Below are 22,260 nucleotides of genomic sequence, written 5' to 3' on the forward strand. Positions count from 1 at the left end.
GGGATTAGAATAGACAGGGCTTGATGGCCGGCGCAGACACGATGGGCCGAAGGGCATCTTTCTGTGCTGTATAACTCTAATGTATGACTCTAATCCTGTCCCAAGCCCGACACCCACTGTGGCCACGAGATGGGTGATCGGGAGCAGGAATCCTCGCTGATTATTTCCCCATCCCCACTCCCCCCACAAGCCCCCCGTCCCCAATTCCCCAGCCTCACACCCCACTCCCCCGCCCCACACCACCCCACTCCCTAAAACTCTACAGGGTGATAATTCACACAAACCATTACAGAGCATCTCATCGTCAAGGGTGTGGTTCCCCACGGCTCCGTGCTCTGTCACCGTGAAGGCAGTGAGGTTCCCTGCGAAGTCCTCTGGGGAGAAATAGAGAAAATAAGCACAGAACAATTAGGATTTTCATCGGAGCAAAGAAGGTCGATGGAACATGAACGGGAAGTAAGGGTGCGGAGAGTAAGATCCAGGTCTACAGTGCACTTGTGAGAGGGCAGTACTGAGGGAGCGCCGCACTGTGAGAGGGGCAGTACTGAGGGAGAGCAGCACTGTGAGAGGGGCAGTACTGAGGGAGCGCCGCACTGTGAGAGGGGCAGTACTGAGGGAGCGCAGCACTGTGAGAGGGGCAGTACTGAGGGAGCGCCGCACTGTGAGAGGGTCAGTACTGAGGGAGCGCAGCACTGTGAGAGGGGCAGTACTGAGGGAGCGCCGCCGACTGTGAGAGGGGCAGTACTGAGGGAGCGCCGCACTGTCGGAGGGGGCAGTACTGAGGGGAGCGCCGCACTGTGAGAGGGGCAGTACTGAGGGAGCGCCGCACTGTGAGAGGGGCAGTACTGAGGGAGCGCCGCACTGTGAGAGAGGCAGTACTGAGGGAGCGCAGCACTGTCAGAGGGGCAGTACTGAGGGAGCGCCGCACTGTCGGAGGGGCAGTACTGAGGGAGAGCCGCACTGTCGGAGGGGCAGTACTGAGTGAGAGCCGCACTGTCGGAGGGGCAGTACTGAGGGAGTGCCGCACTGTCGGAGGGGCAGTACTGAGGGAGCGCTGCACTGTCGGAGGGGCAGTACTGAGGGAGCGCCGCACTGTGAGAGGGGCAGTACTGAGGGAGCGCAGCACTGTGAGAGGGGCAGTACTGAGGGAGCGCAGCACTGTGAGAGGGGCAGTACTGAGGGAGCGCAGCACTGTGAGAGGGGCAGTACTGAGGGAGCGCCGCACTGTCGGAGGGGCAGTACTGAGGGAGCCCCGCACTGTCGGAGGGGCAGTACTGAGGGAGCGCCGCACTGTGAGAGGGGCAGTACTGAGGGAGCGCCGCACTGTCGGAGGGGCAGTACTGAGGGAGCCCCGCACTGTCGGAGGGGCAGTACTGAGGGAGCGCAGCACTGTCGGAGGGGCAGTACTGAGGGAGCCCCGCACTGTAGGAGGGGCAGTACTGAGGGAGCGCAGCACTGTCGGAGGGGCAGTACTGAGGGAGCGCCGCACTGTCGGAGGTACAGTACAGAGGGAGCGCCGCACTGTCGGAGGTACAGTACAGAGGGAGCGCCGCACTGTCGGAGGGGCAGTACTGAGGGAGCGCCGCACTGTGAGAGGGGCAGTACTGAGGGAGCGCCACACTGTCGGAGGGGCAGTACTGAGGGAGCCCCGCACTGTAGGAGGGGCAGTACTGAGGGAGCGCAGCACTGTCGGAGGGGCAGTACTGAGGGAGTGCCGCACTGTCGGAGGGGCAGTACTGAGGGAGCGCCGCATTGTGAGAGGGGCAGTACTGAGGGAGCGCCGCACTGTGAGAGGGGCAGTACTGAGGGAGCGCCGCACTGTCGGAGGGGCAGTACTGAGGGAGCCCCGCACTGTAGGAGGGGCAGTACTGAGGGAGCGCAGCACTGTCGGAGGGGCAGTACTGAGGGAGCGCAGCACTGTCGGAGGGTCAGTACTGAGGGAGCGCAGCACTGTCGGAGGGGCAGTACTGAGGGAGCGCCGCACTTTCGGAGGGGCAGTACTGAGGGAGCGCAGCACTGTTGGAGGGGCAGTACTGAGGGAGCGTCGCACTGTCGGAGGGGCAATACTGAGGGAGCGCCGCACTGTCGGAGAGGCAGTGCTGAGGGAGCGTCGCACTGTCAGAGGGACAGTACTGAGGGAGCGCCGCACTGTCGGAGGGACAGTACTGAGGGAGCGCCGCACTGTCGGAGGGGCAGTACTGAGGGAGCGCCGCACTGTCGGAGAGGCAGTACTGAGGGAGCGCCGCACTGACGGAGGGGCAGTACTGAGGGAGCGCCGCATTGTCGGAGGGGCAGTACTGAGGGACCGCCGCACTGTCGGAGTGGCAGTACTGAGAGAACGCCGCACTGTCGGAGGGGCAGTACTGAGGGAGCGCCGCACTGTCGGAGGGGCAGTACTGAGGGAGCGCCACACTGTCGGAGGGGCAGTACTGAGGGAGCGCCACACTGTTGGAGGGGCAGTACTGAGGGAGTGCCGCACTGTCGGAGGGGCAGTACTGAGGGAGCGCCACACTGTTGGAGGGGCAGTACTGAGGGAGCGCCGCACTGTCGGAGGGGCAGTACTGAGGGAGCGCCACTCTGCGCGTGTAACTCACCCTGTTCAACTTCACCAGAATAGAGCAGTGTTGGAGGGACAGTGGTCTGATTGTTCTGTGTGTGGACTCCTGGTAAGTAATGACAATCAATCTGCATTAGTTCATTACTCTTAATTCAGCAACAACTTGCATTTATATAGCAACTTTAACTTCGTAAAACGTCCCAAGGTGCTTCCCAGGAGCGATTATCAAACAGAATTTGACCTCGAGCCACATCAGGAGATATTAGGACAGGTGACCAAAAGCTGGGTCAAAGCGGTCGGTTTTAAGGAGAGTCTTAAAGGAGGAGAGAGAGGCGGAGAGGTTTAGGGAGGGAATTCCAGAGCTCGGGGCCCAGGCGGCTGAAGGCACGGCCGCCAATGGTGGAGCGATGGAAATCGGGGGATGTTCAAGAGGGCCGAATTGGAGGAGCGCAGAGATCTGGGAGGGTTGTAGGGGCTGGAGGAGGTTACAGAGATAGGGAGGGTTGTAGGAGGCTGGAGGAGGTTCCAGAGATAGGGAGGGTTGTAGGAGGTTACAGAGATAGGGAGTGTTGAAGTGGGCTGGAGGAGGTTACAGAGATAGGGAGGGGTGTATGGGCTGGAGGAGGTTACAGAGATAGGGAGGGTTGTAGGGGGCTGGAGGAGGTTACAGAGATAGGGAGGGTTGTAGGGGGCTGGAGGAGGTTACCGAGATAGGGAGGGTTGTAGGGGCTAGAGGAGGCTACAGAGATAGGGAGGGTTGAAGGGGGCTGGAGGAGGTTACAGAGAAAGGGAGGGTTGTAGGGGGCTGGAGGAGGTTACAGAGATAGGGAGGGTTGTAGGGGCTGGAGGAGGTTACAGAGATAGGGAGGGTTGTAGGGGGCTGGAGGAGGTTACAGAGATAGGGAGGGTTGTAGGGGCTGGAGGAGGTTACAGAGATAGGGAGGGTTGTAGGGGGCTGGAGGAGGTTACAGAGATAGGGAGGGTTGTAGGGGGCTGGAGGAGGTTACAGAGATAGGGAGGGTTGTAGGGGCTGGAGGAGGTTACAGAGATAGGGAGGGTTGTAGGGGGCTGGAGGAGGTTACAGAGATAGGGAGGGTTGTAGAGGCTGGAGGAGGTTACAGAGATAGGGAGGGTTGTAGGGGCTGGAGGAGGTTACAGAGATAGGGAGGGGTGTAGGGGCTGGAGGAGATTACAGAGATAGGGTGGGTTGTAGGGGCTGGAGGAGGTTACAGAGATAGGGAGGGTTGTAGGGGCTGGAGGAGGTTACAGCGATAGGGAGGGTTGTAGGGGCTGGAGGAGGTTACCGAGATAGGGAGGGTTGTAGGGGGCTGGAGGAGGTTACAGAGATAGGGAGGGTTGTAGGGGGCTGGAGGAGGTTACAGAGATAGGGAGGGTTGTAGGGGGCTGGAGGAGGTTACAGAGATAGGGAGGGTTGTAGGGGGCTGGAGGAGGTTACAGAGATAGGGAGGGTTGTAGGGGGCTGGAGGAGGTTACAGAGATAGGGAGGGTTGTAGGGGGCTGGAGGAGGTTACAGAGATAGGGAGGGTTGTAGGGGTTGGAGGAGGTTACAGAGATAGGGAGGGGGCTGAGGAGGCCGCGGAAAGATTTGAAGGAGTTGAGGTCGTGTCCGGGGCCTTGTTACCTGAGATTTCTAGAAGGAGCAGGATGTGCAGCACCAACAGCATTGTGAGGAGCTGAAACAGGAAACAATAGATTTTAGACACAGCCAACAGGAACATGCCACACAATCATCTCCACACTCTGGAGGAGGCCATTCGGCCCATCCTGCCTGTGCCGGCTCTTTGAACGAGCTCTCCAATTAGTCCCACTCCCCCCTGCTCTTTCCGCACAGCCCTGTGAATTTTTCCCCTTCAAGTATTTCTCCAATTCCCCTTTTGAAAGTTACTATTGAATCTGCTTCCACCGCCCTTTCAGGCAGCGCGTTCCAGGTCACAACAACTCGCTGCGTAAAAACAATTCTCCTCATCTCCCCCTCTGGTTCTTTTACCGATTATCTTCAATCTGTGTCCTCTGGTTACCGACCCTCCTGCTGCTGGAACCAGTTTCTCCTTATTTACTCCATCAAAACCCCTCATGATTTTGAACGAATCTATTAAATCTCCGCTTTACTGCTCCCTCAGTACTGCCCCTCCGACAGTGCGGCGCTCCCTCAGTACTGCCCCTCCGACAGCGCGGCGCTCCCTCAGTACTGCCCCTCCGACAGTGCGGCACTCCCTCTGTACTGCCCCTCCGACAGTGCGGCGCTCCCTCAGTACTGCCCCTCCGACAGTGCGGCGCTCCCTCAGTACTGCCCCTCCGACAGTGCGGCGCTCCCTCAGTACTGCCCCTCCGACAGTGCGGCGCTCCCTCAGTACTGCCCCTCCCACAGTGCGGCGCTCCCTCAGTACTGCCCCTCCCACAGTGCGGCGCTCCCTCAGTACTGCCCCTCCGACAGTGCGGCGCTCCCTCAGTACTGCCCCTCCGACAGTGCGGCGCTCCCTCAGTACTGCCCCTCCGACAGTGCGGCGCTCCCTCAGTACTGCCCCTCCGACAGTGCGGCGCTCCCTCAGTACTGCCCCTCCGACAGTGCGGCGCTCCCTCAGTACTGCCCCTCCGACAGTGCGGCGCTCCCTCAGTACTGCCCCTCCGACAGTGCGGCGCTCCCTCAGTACTGCCCCTCCGACAGTGCGGCGCTCCCTCAGTACTGCCCCTCCGACAGTGCGCCACTCCCTCAGTACTGCCCCTCCGACAGTGCGCCGCTCCCTCAGTACTGCCCCTCCTACAGTGCGGCGCTCCCTCAGTACTGCCCCTCCGACAGTGCGGCGCTCACACAGGATGGTGGAAGCAGATTCAATAGTAACTTTCAAAAGGGGAATTGGAGAAATACTTGAAGGGGAAAAATTCACAGGGCTGTGGGGAAAGAGCAGGGGGGAGTGGGACTAATTGGAGAGCTCGTTCAAAGAGCCGGCACAGGCACGATGGGCCGAATGGCCTCCTCCTGTGCTGCCTCGTTCTCTGACCTCCATTATTTCTACAACGAATAAAAGTGTTGATGGAAAATTCAATAAAACACAGTTATGTCTGACGTCCTGTGAATTTTCTCCTGAATTTGTGCTCGCTGGATCGCCTTCGAGATTAATCTTGAATCCCTGGTGTCTTGGGTAATCCTGGAGATTTGGACCCAGACTTGACTGATAGAATCATAGAATGGTTACAGCACAGGAGGAGGCCATTCGGCCCGTCGAGCCCATGCCGGCTCTCTGCAGGAGCACTTCGGCTAGTCCCACTCCCCCGCCCTTTCCCCGGAGCCCTGTGAATTTCTTTCCTTCAGGTACTTATCCAATTCCCTTTTGAAAGCTGTGATTGAATCTGCCTCCACCGACCTCTCAGGCACCGCATTCCAGATCCTCACCACTCGCTGCGTAAAAAAGATTTTCCTCATGTCGCCTTTGGTTCTTTTGCCAATCACCTTAAACCTGTGCCCTCTGGTTCTCGACCCTTCCGCCAATGGGAACACTTGCGCGTCATTTACTCTGTCCAGACCCCTCGTGATTTTGAACACCTCGGTCAAATCTCCCCTTAACCTTCTCTGCTCTAAGGAGAACAACCCCAGCTTCTCCAGTCTCTCCACATCACTGAAGTCCCTCATCCCTGGGACCATTCTGGTCAAATCTCCCCTTAACCTTCTCTGCTCTAAGGAGAACAACCCCAGCTTCTCCAGTCTCTCCACATCACTGAAGTCCCTCATCCCTGGGACCATTCTGGTCAATCTCCCCTTAACCTTCTCTGCTCTAAGGAGAACAACCCCAGCTTCTCCAGTCTCTCCACATCACTGAAGTCCCTCATCCCTGGAACCATTCTGGTCAATCTTCTCCTTAACCTTCTCTGCTCTAAGGAGAACAACCCTAACTTCTCCAGTCTCTCCACGTCACTGAAGTCCCTCATCCCTGGAACCATTCTGGTCAATCTTCTCCTTAACCTTCTCTGCTCTAAGGAGAACAACCCCAGCTTCTCCAGTCTCTCCACATCACTGAAGACCCTCATCCCTGGGACCATTCTGGTCAATCTCCCCTTAACCTTCTCTGCTCTAAGGAGAACAACCCCAGCTTCTCCAGTCTCTCCACATCACTGAAGCCCCTCATCCCTGGGACCATTCTGGTCAATCTCCCCTTAACCTTCTCTGCTCTAAGGAGAACAACCCCAGCTTCCCCAGTCTCTCCACACCACTGAGGTCCCTCATCCCTGGGACCATTCTGGTCAATCTCCCCTTAACCTTCTCTGCTCTAAGGAGAACAACCCCAGCTTCTCCAGTCTCTCCACATCACTGAAGTCCCTCATCCCTGGGACCATTCTGGTCAATCTCCCCTTAACCTTCTCTGCTCTAAGGAGAACAACCCCAGCTTCCCCAGTCTCTCCACACCACTGAGGTCCCTCATCCCTGGGACCATTCTGGTCAATCTCCCCTTAACCTTCTCTGCTCTAAGGAGAACAACCCCAGCTTCTCCAGTCTCTCCGCATCACTGAAGTCCCTCATCCCTGGAACCATTCTGGTCAATCTTCTCCTTAACCTTCTCTGCTCTAAGGAGAACAACCCCAGCTTCTCCAGTCTCTCCGCATCACTGAAGTCCCTCATCCCTGGAACCATTCTGGTCAATCTTCTCCTTAACCTTCTCTGCTCTAAGGAGAACAACCCCAGCTTCTCCAGTCTCTCCACGTCACTGAAGTCCCTCATCCCTGGGACCATTCTGGTCAATCTTCTCCTTAACCTTCTCTGCTCTAAGGAGAACAACCCCAGCTTCTCCAGTCTCTCCACGTCACTGAAGTCCCTCATCCCTGGGACCATTCTGGTCAATCTCCCCTTAACCTTCTCTGCTCTAAGGAGAACAACCCCAGCTTCTCCAGTCTCTCCATATCACTGAAGTCCCTCATCCCTGGGACCATTCTGGTCAATCTTCTCCTAACCTTCTCTGAAGCCTTTGCCTCCTTCTTGAAGTGCGGCGGTGCCCAGAATCGGATGCTGTGCTCCGACTGAGGCCGAACCAGCGTTGTATAAATGTTGAGATGTGCAAAATTCAGCTAAAGTGCGTGCGTGTGTGTTGGAGCATGTGGTTTGTGGCTGGCGGAGGCAGTGGTTTGTCAAGTCTTGATGTTCAGGGACCAGTTTTGAAGAATTTGTCCACTGATAAATTAGCTCACCTCCTGCGTGCCAGAGAGGGGGGAATTTCCAAACCGCAAGCGAAGCAGATGAGTCAGTAAGTCTATCGGAGGACCGTGAACGCTTGTGATATATCTGACAAGTGAAACCGTTTCACTTCCCTTCGTTCAACGGCATTTCATTTCAAAAAGGAAATCGGCCGTCTCTCTGCTTTTGCCAGCCGACCCTTCATCGAATGCACACCTCACGTGGTTAAAGGTCGCGGTGCTTTTTATTTTAAAACAAACTAGCCTTCTACCTGCCCGAGTCGTCGCTGCTTTTTCTGAACTGCACACTGCGCTGCCCCGGCGATTTGCTAATCTTTTCCCTCTCGAAAAGTTTTGTGAAGCCAGCTGAGATAAATCGGTGCGCTCACCTGGGATGAATGCGACTCCAACCGCGGCCCTTTCCCCGATCTGTTGAAGCGGATCCCTTCCAGCCTGAGAGACGGCTCAATTCAGAAGATGCTCTGCTGTCTGTGTGCGGTAGATTGGAGTGATAATGAGGTCCCGCCCACCGGACTGGCTCTTGCCGCAAGAGCCTGCAGACTCACTGACGAGGCAACCTTTTGAATTAGATCTTCCATTAGATTAACTTCGCTCGAAATCATCTGGTCCCCGCGCTGTCGGAGGGGGCCGTCTTTCGGATGAGACGTTAAACCGAGGCCCTCCCCCAGTCTGCCCTCTCGGGTGGATGTAAAAGATCCCACGGCCACTATTGGAAGGAGAGCAGGGGGGAGTTCTCCCCGGGGTCCTGGGGCCAATATTTATCCCTCAACCAACATCACTGAAAAAACAGATGATCTGGGTCATTATCACATCGCTGGGTGTGGGAGCTTGCTGTGCGCAGATTGGCTGCCGCGTCTCCCACATCACAACAGTGACCCCACTTCAAAAAAAGTCCTTCATTGGCTGTGAAGCGCTTTGGGACGTCCGGTGGTCGTGAAAGTCGCTGGAGAAATGGGAGACTTTCTTTTTTTAAGATCGCAATAAGTTGATTGCATTTTTAATCATCGGCAGTCATGATACATAGAAACATAGAAACACAGAAGATAGGAGCAGGAGTCGGCCATTCGGCCCCTCGAGCTTGCTCCGCCATTCAATGCGATCATGGCTGATCATCCAAGTTCAGTACCCGGTCCCTGCTTTCTCCCCATATCCCTTGATCCCTTTAGCCTTAAGAAATATATCCAACTCCTTCTTGAATATAATTAGTGAATTGGCCTCAACTGCCTTCCGTGCTAGAGAATTCCACAGGTTCACCACTCTCTGGGTGAAGAAATTCCTCCTCATCTCAGTCCTAAATGGCTTATCCCTTATCCTTAGACTGTGACCCCTGGTTCTGGACTCCCCCGCCATCGGGAACATCCTTCCTGCATCTAGTCTGTCCAGTCCTGTTAGAATTTTATAAGTTTCAATGAGATCCCCTCTCATTCTTCTAAACTCCAGCCAGTACAAGCCCAATCAACCCAATCTGACTCAGCATTAAATGGGAAAATGCTCCACTGGCTGGAGTCATACCTAGCACAAAGGAAGATGGTTGTGGTGGTTGGAGGTCAATCATCACAGCCCCAGGACATCGCTGCAGGAGTTACTCAGGGCAATGTCCTTGGCCCAACCACCTTCAGCTGCTTCATTAATGACCTTCCCCGCCAACGTAAGGTCAGAAATGGGGATGTTCGCTGATGACTGCACAGTGTTCAGTTCCATTCACAACTCCTCAGATAATGAAGCAGTCCGTGACCGCATGCAGCAAGACCTGGACGACGTTCAGGCTTGGGCTGATTAGTGACAAGTAACATTCGCGCCACAGAAGTGCCAGACAATGACTATCTCCAACAAGTGAGAGTCTAACCACCACCCCTTGACATTCAACGGCATTACCATCGCCGAATCCTCCACCATCAACATCCTGGGGGTCACCATTGACCAGAAACTTAACTGGACCAGCCACATAAATACTGTGGCAACAAGAGCAGGTCAGAGGCTGGGTATTCTGCGGCAAGTGACTCACCTCCTGACTCCCCAAAGCTTTTCCACCATCTACAAGGCACAAGTCAGGAGTGTGATGGAATATTCTCCACTTGCCTGGATGAGTGCAGCTCCAACAACACTCAAGAAGCTCGACACCATCCAGGACAAAGCAGCCGGCTTGGTCGGCACCCCATCCACCACCTTAAACATTCACTCCCTCCACCACCGGTGCACCGTGGCTGCAGTGTGGACCATCTACAAGATGCACTGCAGCAACTCGCCAAGGCTTCTTCGGCAGCACCTCCCAAACCTGCGACCTCTTCCACCTAGAAGGACAAGGGCAGCAGGCGCATGGGAACACCACCACCTCCAAGTTCCCCTCCAAGTCACACACACCATCCCGACTTGGAAATATATCGGCCGATCCTTCATCGTTGCTGGGTCAAAATCCTGGAACTCCCTCCCAAACAGCACTGTGGGAGCACATTCACCACACGGACTGCAGCGGTTCAAGAAGGCGGCTCACCACCACCTTCTCAAGGGCAGTTAGGGATGGGCAATAAATGCTGGCCTTGCCAGTGACACCCACATCCCATGAACAAATAAAAAAAATCCCTCAGTAATCCCCCTCCGACAATGCAGCACTCCCTCAGTATTGACAGTCCGACAGTGCGGCGCTCCGTCAGTACTGCCTCTCTGACAGTGCGGCGCTCCCTCAGTACTGCCCCTCCGACAGTGCGGTCCTCCCTCAGTACCGCCCCTCTGACAGTGCGGCGCTCCCTCAGTACTGCCCCTCCGACAGTGCGGCACTCCCTCAGTACTGTCCCTCCGACAGTGCGGCGCTCCTCCAGGACCGCCCCTCCAGCAGTGAGGCGCTCCCTCAGTACTGCCCCTCCGACAGTGCGGCGCTCCCTCAGTACTGCCCCTCCAACAGTGCGGCGCTCCCTCAGTACTGCCCCTTCGACAGTGCGGCGCTCCCTCAGTACTGTCCCTTCGACAGTGCGGCGCTCCCTCAGCACTGCCCCTCCGACAGTGCGGCGCTCCCTTAATACTACCCCTCCGACAGTGCGGCGCTCCCTCAGTACTGCCCCTCCAACAGTGCGGCGCTCCCTCAGTACTGCCCCTCCGACAGTGCGGCGCTCCCTCAGTACTGCCCCTCCGAAAGTGCGGCGCTCCCTCAGTACTGCCCCTCCGACAGTGCGGCGCTCCCTCAGTACAGCCCCTCCGACAGTGCGGCGCTCCCTCAGTACTGCCCCTCCGACAGTACGGCGCTCCCTCAGTACTGCCCCTCCGACAGTGCGGCGCTCCCTCAGTACTGCCCCTCCGACAGTACGGCGCTCCCTCAGTACAGCCCCTCCGACAGTGCGGCGCTCCCCCGTACTGCCCCTCCGACAGTACGGCGCTCCCTCAGTACTGCCCCTCCGACAGGGCGGCACTCCCTTAGTACAGACCCTCCGATAGTGCGGCACTCCCTCAGTACTGCCCCTCTGACAGTTTGGCGCTCCCTCAGTACTGCCCCTCCGATAGTGCGGCACTCCCTTAGTACAGCCCCTCCGATAGTGCGGCGCTCCCTCAGTACTGCCCCCCCGACAGTGCGGCGCTCCCTCACTACTGCCCCTCCGACAGTGCGGAGCTCCCTCAGTACTGCCCTCCGACAGTGCGGCGCTCCCTCAGTACTGCCCCGCCAACAGTGTGGCACTCCCTCAGGGCAGCCCCTCCGACAGTGCGGCGCTCCCTCAGTACTGTCCCTCCGACAGTACGGCGCTCCCTAAGTACTGCCCCTCCGACAGTGCGGCACTCCCTCAGTACAGCCCCTCCGACAGTGCGGCGCTCCCTCAGTACTGCTCCTCCGACAGTGCCGCGCTCCCTCAGTACTGACCCCCCGACAGTGCGGCGCTCCCTCAGTACTGCCCCTCTGACAGTGCGGCGCTCCCTCAGTACTGCCCCTCCGACAGTGCGGCGCTCCCTCAGTACTGCCCCTCCGACAGTGCGGCGCTCCCTCAGCACTGCCCCTCCAACAGTGCAGCGCTCCCTCAGTACTGCCCCTCCGACAGTGCGGCGCTCCCTCAGTACTGCCCCTCCGACAGTACGGCGCTCCCTCAGTACTGCCCCTCCGACAGTGCGGCGCTCCCTCAGTACGGCCCCTCCGACAATGCGGCACTCCCTCAGTACAGCCCCTCCGACAATGCGACGCTTCCTCAGTACTGCCCCTCTGACAGTGCGGCACTCCCTCAGTACAGCCCCTCCAACAGTGCGGCGCTCCCTCAGTACCTCCCCTCCGACAGTGCGGCGCTCCCTCAGTACCGCCCCTCCGACAGTACGGCACTCACTCAGTACTGTACCTCCGACAGTGCGGCGCTCACCTCAGTACTGCCCCTCCGACAGTGCGGCGCTCCATCAGTACTGCCCCTCCGTCAGTGCGGCGCTCCCTCAGTACTGCCTCTCCGACAGTGCGGCACTCCTTCAGGACTGCCCGTCCGACAGTGCGGCGCTCCATCAGCACTGCCCCTCCGACAGTGCGGCACTCCCTCAGTACTGCCCCTCCGACAGTGCGGCGCTCCCTCAGTACTGCCCCTCCGACAGCGCGGCACTCCCACAGTACTGCCCCTCCGACAGTGCAGCGCTCCCTCAGTACTGCCCCTCCGACAGTGCGGCGCTCCCTCAGTACTGACCCTCCGACAGTGCGGCACTCCCTCAGTACTGCCCCTCCGACAGTGCGGCGCTCCCTCAGTACTGTCCCTCCGACAGTGTGGCGCTCCCTCAGTACTGCCCCTCCGACAGTGAGGCTCTCCCTCAGTACTGACCCTCCGACAGTGCGGTGCTCCATCAGTACTGCCCCTCCGACAGTGCGGCACTCCCTCACTACTGCCCCTGCGACAGTGCGGCGCTCCATCAGTACTGCCCCTCCGACAGTGCGGCGCTCCCTCAGTACTGCCCCTCCGACAGTGGGGCGCTCCCTCAGTATTGCCCCTCCGACAATGCGGCGCTCCCTCAGTACTGCCCCTCCGACAGTGCGGCGCTCCCTCAGTACTGCCCCTCCGACAGTGCGGCGCTCCTTCAGTACTGCCCCTCCGACAGTGCGGCGCTCCCTCAGTACTGGCCCTCCGACAGTGCGGCGCAATCTTAACACTGCCCCTGTGACAGTGCGGCGCTCCCTCAGTACTGCCCCTCCAACAGTGTGGCGCTCCCTCAGTACTGCCCCTCCGACAGTGCGGCGCTCCCTCAGTACTGCCCCTCCGACAGTACGGCACTCCCTCAATACTGCCCCTCCGAAAGTGCGGCGCTCCCTCAGTACTGCCCCTCCGACAGTGCGGCGCTCCCTCAGTACAGCCCCTCCGACAATGCGACGCTTCCTCAGTACTGCCCCTCTGACAGTGCGGCACTCCCTCAGTACAGCCCCTCCAACAGTGCGGCGCTCCCTCAGTACCGCCCCTCCGACAGTGCGGAGCTCCCTCAGTACTGCCCCTCCGACAGTACGGCACTCCCTCAGTACTTCCCCTCCGGCAGTACAGCCCTCCCTCTGTACTGCTCCTCCGACAGTGAGGCGCTCCCTCAGTACTGCCGCTCCGACAGTACGGCACTCCCTCAGTACCTCCACTCCGGCAGTACAGCCCTCCCTCTGTACTGCTCCTCCGACAGTGCGGCGCTCCCTCAGTACTGCCCCTCCGACAGTGCGGCACTCCCTCAGTACTGCCCCTCCGACAGTGCGGCGCTCCCTCAGTACTGTCCCTCCGACAGTGTGGCGCTCCGTCAGTACTGCCCCTCCGACAGTGCGGCGCTCCATCAGTACTGCCCCTCCGACAGTGCGGCACTCCCTCAGTACTGCCCCTCCGACAGTGCGGCGCTCCCTCAGTGCTGTCCCTCCGACAGTGCGGCACTCCCTCAGTACTGCCCCTCCGACAGTGCGGCGCTCCCTCAGTACTGCCCCTCCGACAGTGCGGCACTCCCTCAGTACTGCCCCTCCGACAGTGCGGCGCTCCATCAGTACTGCTCCTCCGACAGTGCGGCACTCCCTCAGTACTGCCCCTCCGACAGTGCGGCGCTCCCTCAGTACTGCCCCTCCGACAGTGAGGCGCTCCGTCAGTACTGACCCTCCGACAGTGCGGCGCTCCATTAGTACTGCCCCTCCGACAGTGCGGCACTCCCTCAGTACTGCCCCTCCGACAGTGCGGCGCTCCCTCAGTGCTGTCCCTCCGACAGTGCGGCACTCCCTCAGTACTGCCCCTCCGACAGTGCGGCGCTCCCTCAGTACTGCCCCTCCGACAGTGCGGCACTCCCTCAGTACTGCCCCTCCGACAGTGCGGCGCTCCATCAGTACTGCCCCCCCGACAGTGCGGCACTCCCTCAGTACTGCCCCTCCGACAGTGCGGCGCTCCCTCAGTACTGCCCCTCCGACAGTGCGGCGCTCCCTCAGTACTGCCCCTCCGACAGTGAGGCGCTCCCTCAGTACTGACCCTCCGACAGTGCGGCGCTCCCTCAGTACTGACCCTCCAACAGTGCGGAACTCCCTCAGTACTGCCCCTCCGACAGTGTGGCGCTCCCTCAGTACTGCCCCTCCGACAGTGAGGCGCTCCCTCAGTACTGATCCTCCGACAGTGCGGCGCTCCCTCAGTACGGCCCCTCCGACAATGCGACGCTTCCTCAGTACTGCCCCTCTGACAGTGCGGCACTCCCTCAGTACAGCCCCTCCAACAGTGCGGCGCTCCCTCAGTACCGCCCCTCCGACAGTACGGCACTCATTCAGTACTGTACCTCCGACAGTGCGGCGCTCCCTCAGTACTGACCCTCCGACAGTGCAGCGCTCCCTCAGTACTGCCCCTCCGATAGTGCGGCGCTCCCTCAGTACTGCCCCTCCGACAGTGCGGCGCTCCCTCAGTACTGTCCCTCCAACAGTGCGGCACTCCCTCAGTACTGCCCCTCCGACAGTGCGGCGCTCCCTCAGTACTGCCCCTCCGATAGTGCGGCGCTCCCTCAGTACTGCCCCTCCGACAGTGCGGCACTCCCTCAGTACTGCCCCTCCGACAGTGCGGCGCTCCATCAGTTCTGCCCCTCCGACAGTGCGGCACTCCCTCAGTACTGCCCCACCGACAGTGCGGCGCTCCCTCAGTACTGCCCCTCCGACAGTGAGGCGCTCCCTCAGTACTGACCCTCCGACAGTGCGGCACTCCCTCAGTACTGCCTCTCCGACAGTGCGGCGCTCCCTCAGTACTGCCCCTCTGACGGTGCGGCGCTCCCTCAGTACTGCCCCTCCGACAGTGCGGCTCTCCCTCAGTACTGACCCTCCGACAGTGCGGCGCTCCATCAGTACTGCCCCTCCGACAGTGCGGCACTCCCTCAGTACTGCCCCTCCGACAGTGCGGCACTCCCTCAGGACTGCCCCTCCGACAGAGCGGCGCTCCATCAGTACTGCCCCTCCGACAGTGCGGCGCTCCCTCAGTACTGCCCCTCCGACAGTGCGGCGCTCCCTCAGTACTGCCCCTCCGACAGTGCAGCACTCCCTCAGTACTGCCCCTCCGACAGGGTGGCGCTCCATCAGTACTGCCCCTCCGACAGTGCGGCGCTCCCTCAGTACTGCCCCTCCGACAGTGCAGCGCTCCCTCAGTACTGCCCCTCCGACAGTAAGGCGCTCCCTCAGTACTGACCCTCCGACAGTGCGGCACTCCCTCAGTACTGCCCCTCCGACAGTGCGGCGCTCCCTCAGTACTGTCCCTGCGACAGTGTGGCGCTCCCTCAGTACTGCCCCTCCGACAGTGAGGCGCTCCCTCAGTACTGACCCTCCGACAGTGCAGCGTTCCATCAGTACTGCCCCTCCAACAGTGCGGCACTCCCTCAGTACTGCCCCTCCGACAGTGCGGCGCTCCCTCAGTACTGTCCCTCCGACAGTGCGGCACTCCCTCAGTACTGCCCCTCCGACAGTGCGGCGCTCCCTCAGTACTGCCCCTCCGACTGTGCGGCACTCCCTCAGTACTGCCCCTCCGACAGTGCGGCGCCCCATTGTACTGCCCCTCCGACAGTGCGGCACTCCCTCAGTACTGCCCCTCCGACAGTGCGGCGCTCCCTCAGTACTGCCCCTCCGACAGTGCAGCGCTCCCTCAGTACTGCTCCTCCGACAGTGAGGCGCTCCCTCAGTACTGACCCTCCGACAGTGCGGCACTCCCTCAGTACTGCCCCTCCGACAGTGCGGCGCTCCCTCAGTACTGACCCTCCGACAGTACGGCGCTCCCTCAGTACTGCCCCTCCGACAGTGCGGCGCTCCCTCAGTACTACCCCTCCGACAGTGCGGCGCTCCCTCAGTACTGCCCCTCCGACAGTGCGGCGCTCCCTCAGTACTGCCCCTCCGACAGTGCGGCGCTCCCTCAGTACTGCCCCTCCGACAGTGCGGCGCTCCCTCAGTACTGCCCCTCCGACAGTGCGGCGCTCCCTCAGTACTGCCCCTCCGACAGTGCGGCGCACCCTCAGTACTGCCCCTCCGACAGTGCGGGGCTCCCTCAGTACTGCCCCTCCGACAGTGCGGCGCTCCCTCAGTACTGCCCCTCCGACAGTGCGGCGCTCCCTCAGTACTGCCCCTCCGACAGTGAGGCGCTCCCTCAGTACTGCCCCTCCGACAGTGCGGCGCTCCCTCAGTACTGCCCCTCCGACAGTGCGGCGCTCCCTCAGTACTGCCCCTCCGACAGTGCGGAGCTCCCTCAGTACTGCCCCTCCGACAGTACGGCACTCCATCAGTACTTCCCCTCCGGCAGTACAGCCCTCCCTCTGTACTGCTCCTCCGACAGTGAGGCGCTCCCTCAGTACTGCCGCTCCGACAGTACGGCACTCCCTCTTTACCTCCCCTCCGGCAGTACAGCCCTCCCTCTGTACTGCTCCTCCGACAGTGCGGCGCTCCCTCAGTACTGCCCCTCCGACAGTGCGGCACTCCCTCAGTACTGCCCCTCCGACAGTGCGGCGCTCCCTCAGTACTGTCCCTCCGACAGTGTGGCGCTCCGTCAGTACTGCCCCTCCGACAGTGCGGCGCTCCATCAGTACTGCCCCTCCGACAGTGCGGCACTCCCTCAGTACTGCCCCTCCGACAGTGCGGCGCTCCCTCAGTGCTGTCCCTCCGACAGTGCGGCACTCCCTCAGTACTGCCCCTCCGACAGTGCGGCGCTCCCTCAGTACTGCCCCTCCGACAGTGCGGCACTCCCTCAGTACTGCCCCTCCGACAGTGCGGCGCTCCATCAGTACTGCCCCTCCGACAGTGCGGCACTCCCTCAGTACTGCCCCTCCGACAGTGCGGCGCTCCCTCAGTACTGCCCCTCCGACAGTGAGGCGCTCCCTCAGTACTGCCCCTCCGACAGTGCGGCGCTCCCTCAGTACTGCCCCTCCGACAGTGCGGCGCTCCCTCAGTGCTGTCCCTCCGACAGTGCGGCACTCCCTCAGTACTGCCCCTCCGACAGTGCGGCGCTCCCTCAGTACTGCCCCTCCGACAGTGCGGCACTCCCTCAGTACTGCCCCTCCGACAGTGCGGCGCTCCATCAGTACTGCCCCCCCGACAGTGCGGCACTCCCTCAGTACTGCCCCTCCGACAGTGCGGCGCTCCCTCAGTACTGCCCCTCCGACAGTGCGGCGCTCCCTCAGTACTGCCCCTCCGACAGTGAGGCGCTCCCTCAGTACTGACCCTCCGACAGTGCGGCGCTCCCTCAGTACTGACCCTCCAACAGTGCGGAACTCCCTCAGTACTGCCCCTCCGACAGTGTGGCGCTCCCTCAGTACTGCCCCTCCGACAGTGAGGCGCTCCCTCAGTACTGATCCTCCGACAGTGCGGCGCTCCCTCAGTACGGCCCCTCCGACAATGCGACGCTTCCTCAGTACTGCCCCTCTGACAGTGCGGCACTCCCTCAGTACAGCCCCTCCAACAGTGCGGCGCTCCCTCAGTACCGCCCCTCCGACAGTACGGCACTCATTCAGTACTGTACCTCCGACAGTGCGGCGCTCCCTCAGTACTTCCCCTCTGGCAGTACAGCCCTCCCTCTGTACTGCCCCTCCGACAGTGCAGCGCTCCCTCAGTACTGCCCCTCCGACAGTGCGGCGCTCCCTCAGGACTGCCCCTCCGACAGTGAGGCGCTCCCTCAGTACTGACCCTCCGACAGTGCGGCACTCCCTCAGTACTGCCCCTCCGACAGTGCGGCGCTCCCTCAGTACTGTCCCTCCGACAGTGTGGCGCTCCCTCAGTTCCGCCCCTCCGACAGTGAGGCGCTCCCTCAGTACTGGCCCTACGACAGTGCGGCGCACTCTTAACACTGCCCCTGTGACAGTGCGGCGCTCCCTCAGTACTGCCCCTCCAACAGTGCGGCGCTCCGTCAGTACTGCCCCTCCGACAGTGCGGCGCTCCCTCAGTACTGCCCCTCCGACAGTACGGCACTCCCTCAGTACTGCCCCTCCGAAAGTGCGGAGCTCCCTCAGTACTGCCCCTCCGACAGTGCGGCGCTCCCTCAGTACGGCCCCTCCGACAATGCGGCACTCCCTCAGTACAGCCCCTCCGACAATGCGACGCTTCCTCAGTACTGTCCCTCTGACAGTGCGGCACTCCCTCAGTACAGCCCCTCCAACAGTGCGGCGCTCCCTCAGTACGGTACCTCCGACAGTGCGGCGCTCCCTCAGTACTTCCCCTCCGGCAGTACAGCCCTCCCTCTGTATTGCTCCTCCGACAGTGCGGCGCTCCCTCAGTACTGCCCCTCTGACGGTGCGGCGCTCCCTCAGTACTACCCCTCCGACAGTGCGGCGCTCCATCAGTACTGCCCCTCCGACAGTGCGGCGCTCCCTCAGTACTGCCCCACCGACAGTGCAGCGCGCCCTCAGTACTGCCCCTCCGACAGTAAGGCGCTCCCTCAGGACTGACCCTCCGACAGTGCGGCACTCCCTCAGTACTGCCCCTCCGACAGTGCGGCGCTCCCTCAGTACTGTCCCTCCGACAGTGTGGCGCTCCCTCAGTACTGCCCCTCCGACAGTGCGGTGCTCCCTCAGTACTGACCCTCCGACAGTGCGGCAATCCCTCAGTACTGCCCCTCCGACAGTGCGGTGCTCCCTCAGTACTGCCCCTCCGACAGTGCGGCGCTCCCTCAGTACTGACCCTCCGACAGTGCAGCGCTCCCTCAGTACTGCCCCTCCGACAGTGCGGCGCTCCCTCAGTACTGCCCCTCCGACAGTGCGGCGCTCCCTCAGTACTGTCCCTCCAACAGTGCGGCACTCCCTCAGTACTGCCCCTCCGACAGTGCGGCGCTCCCTCAGTACTGCCCCTCCGACAGTGCGGCGCTCCCTCAGTACTGCCCCTCCGACAGTGCGGCACTCCCTCAGTACTGCCCCTCCGACAGTGCGGCGCTCCATCAGTTCTGCCCCTCCGACAGTGCGGCTCTCCCTCAGTACTGCCCCTCCGACAGTGCGGCGCTCCCTCAGTACTGCCCCTCCGACAGTGCAGCGCTCCCTCAGTACTGCCACTCCGACAGTGAGGCGCTCCCTCAGTACTGACCCTCCGACAGTGCGGCACTCCCTCAGTACTGCCCCTCCGACAGTGCGGCGCTCCCTCAGTACTGCCCCTCTGACGGTGCGGCGCTCCCTCAGTACTGCCCCTCCGACAGTGCGGCGCTCCATCAGTACTGCCCCTCCGACAGTGAGGCTCTCCCTCAGTACTGACCCTCCGACAGTGCGGCGCTCCATCAGTACTGCCCCTCCGACAGTGCGGCACTCCCTCAGTACTGCCCCTCCGACAGTGCGGCACTCCCTCAGGACTGCCCCTCCGACAGAGCGGCGCTCCATCAGTACTGCCCCTCCGACAGTGCGGCGCTCCCTCAGTACTGCCCCTCCGACAGTGCGGCGCTCCCTCAGTACTGCCCCTCCGACAGTGCAGCACTCCCTCAGTACTGCCCCTCCGACAGTGTGGCGCTCCATCAGTACTGCCCCTCCGACAGTGCGGCGCTCCCTCAGTACTGCCCCTCCGACAGTGCAGCGCTCCCTCAGTACTGCCCCTCCGACAGTAAGGCGCTCCCTCAGTACTGACCCTCCGACAGTGCGGCACTCCCTCAGTACTGACCCTCCGACAGTGCGGCGCTCCCTCAGTACTGTCCCTGCGACAGTGTGGCGCTCCCTCAGTACTGCCCCTCCGACAGTGAGGCGCTCCCTCAGTACTGACCCTCCGACAGTGCAGCGTTCCATCAGTACTGCCCCTCCGACAGTGCGGCACTCCCTCAGTACTGCCCCTCCGACAGTGCGGCGCTCCCTCAGTACTGTCCCTCCGACAGTGCGGCACTCCCTCAGTACTGCCCCTCCGACAGTGCGGCGTTCCCTCAGTACTGCCCCTCCGACTGTGCGGCACTCCCTCAGTACTGCACCTCCGACAGTGCGGCGCTCCATTGTACTGCCCCTCCGACAGTGCGGCACTCCCTCAGTACTGCCCCTCCGACAGTGCGGCGCTCCCTCAGTACTGCCCCTCCGACAGTGCAGCGCTCCCTCAGTACTGCTCCTCCGACAGTGAGGCGCTCCCTCAGTACTGACCCTCCGACAGTGCGGCACTCCCTCAGTACTGCCCCTCCGACAGTGCGGCGCTCCCTCAGTACTGACCCTCCGACAGTACGGCGCTCCCTCAGTACTGCCCCTCCGACAGTGCAGCGCTCCCTCAGTACTACCCCTCCGACAGTGCGGCGCTCCCTCAGTACTGCCCCTCCGACAGTGCGGCGCTCCCTCAGTACTGCCCCTCCGACAGTGCGGAGCTCCCTCAGTACTGCCCCTCCGACAGTGCGGCGCTCCCTCAGTACTGCCCCTCCGACAGTGCGGCGCTCCCTCAGTACTGCCCCTCCGACAGTGCGGCGCTCCCTCAGTACTGCCCCTCCGACAGTGCGGGGCTCCCTCAGTACTGCCCCTGCGACAGTGCGGCGCTCCCTCAGTACTGCCCCTCCGACAGTGCGGCGCTCCCTCAGTACTGCCCCTCCGACAGTGAGGCGCTCCCTCAGTACTGCCCCTCCGACAGTGCGGCGCTCCCTCAGTACTGCCCCTCCGACAGTGCGGCGCTCCCTCAGTACTGCCCCTCCGACAGTGCGGCGCTCCCTCAGTACTGCCCCTCCGACAGTGCGGCGCTCCATCAGTACTGCCCCTCCGACAGTGCGGCGCTCCCTCAGTACTGCCCCTCCGACAGTGCTGCGCTCCCTCAGTACTGTCTCTCCGACAGTGCGGCGCTCCCTCAGTACTGACCCTCCGACAGTGCGGCACTCCCTCAGTACTGCCCCTCCGACAGTGCGGCGCTCCCTCAGTACTGTCCCTCCGACAGTGTGGCGCTCCCTCAGTACTGACCCTCCGACAGTGAGGCGCTCCCTCAGTACTGACCCTCCGACAGTGCGGCGCTCCATCAGTACTGCCCCTCCGACAGTGCGGCACTCCCTCAGTACTGCCCCTCCGACAGTGTGGCGCTCCCTCAGTACTGTCCCTCCGACAGTGTGGCGCTCCCTCAGTACTGCCCCTCCGACAGTGAGGCGCTCCCTCAGTACTGACGCTCCGACAGTGCGGCACTCCCTCAGTACTGCCCCTCCGACAGTGTGGCGCTCCCTCAGTACTGCCCCTCTGACAGTGCGGCGCTCCCTCAGTACTGCCCCTCCGACAGTGCGGCGCTCCCTCAGTACTGACCCTCCGACAGTGCGGCGCTCCATCAGTACTGCCCCTCCGACAGTGCGGCACTCCCTCAGTACTGCCCCTCCGACAGTGTGGCGCTCCCTCAGTACTGTTCCTCCGACAGTGTGGCGCTCCCTCAGTACTGCCCCTCCGACAGTGAGGCGCTCCCTCAGTACTGACGCTCCGACAGTGCGGCACTCCCTCAGTACTGCCCCTCCGACAGTGTGGCGCTCCCTCAGTACTGCCCCTCTGACAGTGCGGCGCTCCCTCAGTACTGCCCCTCCGACAGTGCGGCGCTCCCTCAGTACTGTCCCTCCGACAGTGTGGCGCTCCCTCAGTACTGCCACTCCGACAGTGAGGCGCTCCCTCAGTACTGACCCTCCGACAGTGCGGCGCTCCCTCAGTACTGCCCCTCTGACAGTGCGGCGCTCCCTCAGTACTGCCGCTCCGACAGTGCGGCGCTCCCTCAGCTCTGCCCCTCCGACAGTGCGGCGCTCCCTCAGTACTGCCCCTCTGACAGTGCGGCGCTCCCTCAGTACTGCCCCTCCGACAGTGCGGCGCTCCCTCAGTACTGTCCCTCCAACAGTGTGGCGCTCCCTCAGTACTGCCCCTCCGACAGTGAGGCGCTCCCTCAGTACTGACCCTCCGACAGTGCGGCGCTCCCTCAGTACTGCCGCTCCGACAGTGCGGCGCTCCCTCAGTACTGCCGCTCCGACAGTGCGGCGCTCCCTCAGTACTGTCCCTCCGACAGTGTGGCGCTCCCTCAGTACTGCCCCTCCGACAGTGAGGCGCTCCCTCAGCACTGCCCCTCCAACAGTGCGGCGCTCCCTCAGTACTGCCCCTCCAACAGTGCGGTGCTCCCTCAGTACTGCCCCTCCGACAGTACGGCGCTCCCTCAGTACTGC

The 22,260-nt window shown here is 61.6% G+C and overlaps 1 long non-coding RNA gene across 1 annotated transcript; it reads right to left on the minus strand.

Annotated features, from left to right (window-relative positions):
* Positions 1–284: 284 nt before the first annotated feature.
* On the minus strand, positions 285–8,226 carry LOC147110117 (uncharacterized). The gene is made up of 4 exons (XR_015080455.1): positions 8,128–8,226; positions 4,200–4,251; positions 2,595–2,663; positions 285–374 (listed from the first exon to the last, which is right to left on the minus strand). It is a non-coding gene; the product is annotated as an uncharacterized LOC147110117 (long non-coding RNA).
* Between the last annotated feature and the right edge of the window lie 14,034 nt (positions 8,227–22,260).

The sequence above is a fragment of the Somniosus microcephalus genome, chromosome 12, assembly GCF_052327205.1.
Source record: "Somniosus microcephalus isolate GS21.2 chromosome 12, FLI_Smic_1.0, whole genome shotgun sequence".
Classification (NCBI taxonomy): domain Eukaryota; kingdom Metazoa; phylum Chordata; class Chondrichthyes; order Squaliformes; family Somniosidae; genus Somniosus; species Somniosus microcephalus.